The sequence below is a fragment of the Psammomys obesus genome, unplaced genomic scaffold, assembly GCF_907164565.1.
Source record: "Psammomys obesus unplaced genomic scaffold, mPsaObe1.curated_primary_1811, whole genome shotgun sequence".
NCBI lineage: Eukaryota > Metazoa > Chordata > Mammalia > Rodentia > Muridae > Psammomys > Psammomys obesus.
This window is the reverse complement of record NW_026593286.1, coordinates 9,426,465-9,431,971: the sequence shown is the minus strand read 5'-3', so window position 1 is coordinate 9,431,971 and position 5,507 is coordinate 9,426,465.

Genomic DNA, 5,507 nt, shown 5'->3' with positions numbered 1-5,507 from the left:
CTTCCTTCCTTCCTTCCTTCCTTCCTTCCTTCCTTCCTTCCTTCCTTTCCTTTCCTTTCCTCATTCCTTCTTTCCTCCTTTCCCCTTTTAAATGTTCCTCACCCCAGCAAATGTGTTTTCTCAGTAGTAGAAAAATGCTCATTTATAAAACATAACAGTATCCATTTTTACTTTAATAAAAAAGTAAAATATTGTAATTTAATAATTATTGTAATTTATCAATTTGTTTAATTGTAAAAAAAAGAAAGAAATGATAGCATTAGTCCAAAGGCTACATTTTCAGAGACAGAAAATACATAAATAATACTCAATGTTATCAGAGTTGTTTATGAGACAAATAGAAAAACTATAGTTTCCAGTGTGTTTCTGTACAAGTTTTGTATCTGGGGGGCACATGTTATGGTATATGTTATCATGATCATATTTATTTCCAAGTAGACAGAGCAGATACTGAGAATTACTTTCATGGGACACCTCCTGAAGCTAAAGTTAGATTTTGAAGCTGAATGAATCTAAACGCAGTCATGTGTTTCTTAACAATGAAACCAGGTTCTGAGAAAAGCATAGTTAGGAGAATCTATTGTGTACACAGAGAGTCCTTACACAAATTTAGATGTGGAGTTGATCACATATTTTGGCTCAAAGTACAGTCTGTTGGTCATAGGTTATAAACCCACAAAGCATGTGACTTTATTGACTGCTGCAGACTAGTGTACATATTTGTGTTCTTAAATGTAAGGCAGGTACCATAAAGAGATACTATAAAAATTAAAAGGTGATAAAGTTACAAGATGCAGGTACCATGAATGGGGCTCACAGAGGGGCAGTGTTCTGCCCCTGGGTAGGTGAGGGGTGGAAGAATGTGGAGGCCTAGGACACTACTGTACCCTGTGCACAGTTTATAAGTGCAGTATGCTAATACTATACTTGCTCAGGAATAAATTAGCCTTAGACACTATGACATTTTTTTACTTTATAAACTTTTACATTTTTAAAAACCTTTTAACTTTGGCGAAAAGAAAAAAAAAACACTACTTAAAACACAAAGATGCTATAAGAACGTGCAGAAATATTTTCCTCCTTTAAAACATATTTTCTTTCATTATTATTATTTCATTTCTAAACCTAGTCATGAAAGGTAAGACACAAGCATGCATGTTAACCTACTCTGAGTTCCTCTTCTGAGGAGTGCCCTCTTGACTCCTAATCCCCACCACTCCCTTACAGTAAACCTGGTTGGTATTCCCCAAATGCTTACCCAGGCTACTATATCAGATGTCTACAGTAGAAGTTTATGGAGCTTTATAGCTGGATCCTGGCACCTGACATATGTCTGATTTTTTGATACTAGTCTGGGATAAATCATATTACATTACATATTAGAGGAGCCCCCTTTTTCTGAGTGCTTTAGAAGTCCTCATATCATGACTTAAACTTGGACTCCCTCTGCCCCAAGAACCATGATTCCATTAGCAAGAGCCTAATAAGTTACCTTTTGTATGATCCTGGGTCTGTTTGTCTCTTGTCTTTGGCCTCATGGCACCTGGGAGCTGCTCGCACACACACACATGGGGCTACGTTTATCAAAAACACCTATTGTGTTGGTGACTTTCCTTGTCGGTGTGACAAATATTCCTGACAGAGACAACTGAAGGAGAAGTCACTTGGGAACACGGCTTCGGGGATCATAGCACACCACAACATGGAAGGTGTGACAAGCTGAAATGGCTCTGCGGTGGCAGGAATGTGAGGCATGGGTTGTTCACATCTTAGCAGACCGAGAAACCAGAAAGCTCGTGGTTAAACAAGAAATAGATAACAGTCTTCAAACCCCATTCCCAGAAACCCACCTTGACTGGTTGAATCAGAGGATCCAAAGTTCTGCCCTTTCCCAAGACAGAACCGTCAGCCGGGGTCCAAGTGTTTGAACGTGTGATTTTATGAGGTGAGATAGTCAATGCTCTGTTGCTGTGAGGAGATACCACAACCATGGCAACTCTTACAAATAAAAGCAGTATCAACTGAGGTTTGCTTACAGTTCATTGTCAGCATGATGGGAGGCATGGAGGCACACAGGCATATATGGGACTAGAGCTGAGAGTTCTGTATTGGATTATCAGGTAACAAGAAAAAAAGAGAGCCACTGGCCTGGGCTTGAACTTCTGAAACTTGAGGCCTATCCCCCCCAGTGACACATTTCCTTCAAAAAGGCCATACCTTCTAATCCTTTCCAATAGTGCCACTCCCTAAATATTTAAATATAGGAACCTATGGAGGCCATTCTTGTCCAGACCACCCCATGGGGTTGTGTGTGTTACATCACATTTTACATCCAAATCATAGCACCTATGCTGGAACAAGATCAGCAGCGTCGATGTATTCTGCCCCCATACCCTGGCCCATTGGAAGGTTGTCAGGGAAATAGCACCACGGAGCTGTTGTTCTTGATGGCAATGATATCCTCTTCTAAAGCACCTCTTAAAAAGACTGGGTAGCTTTAACCAGTCTCTCTCTCTTTCTCTCCCTCTCATATAAGCAGCAGATGCTGAAAACTAGAGTACAGCAAGTACGTAAATCTGTAGCTTTGTACTAATTATCACATCTCCCGCACTGCACAGAGCCGTACATGGTATCATACGTACTAACAGAACAGCAGGCCTTTCTATATCAGCATCATTACAAACACTAAACGGCTAAAAGATGTTGTGATAGCTACAGCATTATTAGACAATAATGTTTCTGCTGTTTCCATATAATCTTGTCGACTCACCATCATATAAGCATTGAAAACGATGCATGACTGTATTGTTAGGTAGAGGTAAGAGGTCACATAAAGAATGAGTTAATGCCGAGACTAGAAAGAAAAAGTGGAGAGGGAGGAAGAGGAGAATCCTTGCTGAAAACCTGCCGTGTGCTGTGAAACATTCTATTATCCCCACCTGTGAGAAGGGGATCTGAGAGTCAGTTTCTTACTATCTCTCAAAGTCACGGAGTTGGGAAGAGTGCGAGATTTGCACCCATATGATTAGACTTTCTCCCAAGCTTCGAGTTGAACTCTCTCACTGAAAGATTGGAAATTGAAAGCTCGCAGTTTCTCGGTGGTCAGGAAAAAAAGGCTGGGAATGATTGAATTTGATATTGTGAAGGGAAGTTTCTAGCTTCCCTTCAGGTTGAAGCTCAGGGAAACCTTCTCTGCTACTCTGGACAGAGACTTCACTTGTTCTTCCAAAGCTTTTTAATTTCTCTCTGCTACAGTGGTCTTCAGGCTCTACGGAAATGGACACTGTCAAACAGAGGCCTCCTTTCCCAAGAGTGAGCAGCCCTTACTAAGCGTTGGACATCATGCCTCCTTGCTCTCATGGTACACTTCCTATGAAACCATATCGCACCTGATAAAGGCACAATCCATGCAGCTTTGAAAGGAACTTCCTCCTTCTTAAAATGTGTCTCGGAAATTCACCAGAGGGAGAAAACACCGGGTGGACACACAGCTTGATTAGCACGTCGAGTTAATACTCACCTATTACAGAAACCGAAGGGAGTCATGCAATGTCCAGATGCTCACCTTGCTAGCAATTCTGTTAATGTTTTTAAGTAACACACACGTGGCACACACTGCTCTTAAAGGTGATTACACCGAGAGCAGACATCAGGTTTCAGCTGTCTGCATATATACACCATGAAGCTCCTTCCACAGAAAGTGATACTTGTCCATTTGGTGAGAGGGTGTGGAAAAAGAGACCCTGAGATTCTGCTTACTATATGTAGGAGTTAGGACTTGTGAGAAGTAGTTCTCAGTTATTTGAGTAGAATAAATTCCAGAGACTTCTCCAACCCCTCAGAAAAATTCAGCCAATCAAAGAAAAAAAAAATCCTCCTTGTCAAAGGACAACTTCAGAGTTATTTTTAAGAAGACAAAAGGGCCAATAAACACTTAAAATACATGTTTAATTTTTTAGTAATCAGTAAAATGCAAATCAAAACTACTTTGAGATTCTATCTCATGCCAGTCATCATGGCTACTATCAAGAAAAAACACACAGTAGTTCCAACTTATTCCAACCAATTCTAGGAGAGGATATGAGAGAAAAACCCTTGTTCACTGATGAGAATGCAAACTTGTATAACTGTAAGGAAATTAACTTAAAAGGTTTTGAGCAAGCTAAAACAGAACTACTATGTGACCCAGCTATATACTCTTGGTTTTATAGAAGGGACTGTAAGTGTTACCACAGAAATATATGTATGTATATATATATCTGTGTTCAGTGATGTGCTATTCATGATGGTCAAGAAATGGGAGCTGCCTGGATATCCATAAAAAGTGGGTAAAGAAACTGTTACATATATATTGTATGTGCCTGTGGATATCATATAAATTTTATGCTGCCATAAGTAACAACAAAATCATGACATTTGCAAGATAATGCATGCAACTGGAATTCACCGTTATGTTACATGAAATAGGTTAGATTTAGAGCATTATATGTTTTCTCTCTTATCTCAATACTGAATTGAGGTAAGTTCTTTTTTTGTGCCTGTTCATTCAGACATGAAAGGGGGGGGGCAAGCAGGAAGTGTGGCAGGGGTGGAGGGAACAGGAATGATGAACACAGACCTCAAGGCCCCGCGAGTAGTGACAAAGAAGGAGGCTCTGCCAGCTGGGGCAGGCGTCAGACACAGGTAGACTGCACTCCTTTGTTGTTATCATCTTTATTGAGGTGTAATTGGCATACCGTAAAAACCAGCAGCCAAGCCACACCACCCAGTGTGTCTTAGTGTGTTCCCCAGGCTGTGTGGCCATTGCCACTCTCTGTTTTTGGGTAAAAAAAAGAACAAAGATGGCACAATCACCAGCAGTCACCCGCATTTTGCTTTCCTTCCCTCAGCTTTGCCCTGGACGATTACTTTTCTGCGTCTCAATTCTTAACTGACTTGCTAGTTCTGAGCAGGTTACATAGAAGGAATCAAATGTGGGTAGTTTTTAATAAGTATGTGAACTTTTCCATGTAGGACAGTGTTTTCTAAGGTTCACGCATTTTGTTGCCTCATTCATTTTGATCACTGGGTAATATTTGCATTTATCTGCTCATCAGCTGCTGACACTTGAGCCGTTTCTGCTCACTAGCTACTGTGAGAACAGCCATTCAGGGAGTTTTTGTGTGGATGTGTGTTTTCACTCTCTTGGGTGTCTGTCTGGGGGTGGGATGGCTGGGTAAACTTTATGAATAAAGGCTTGAGGAACTGTCAAACTGTTGCCAAAAAACCCTGCTCTGTTTCTCACCCCCAGTAACAATGTAGGAGGTTCTCATTGCTCTAGAGCTTTGGCAGCTCTTCCTATTTGTCTTATTGGTGATAGCCATTCTGCTGAGCGTGGTGCGTGACGTTATGTCAGTTTTTGATTTGCATTGCCTGAACATCCTGGGTATCTTGGGCCTTTATATGGCCCTTTTGCAGAAATGGCTACTCATGCACTTTGCTAAAAAAATAATAAAAATTTTAACGTG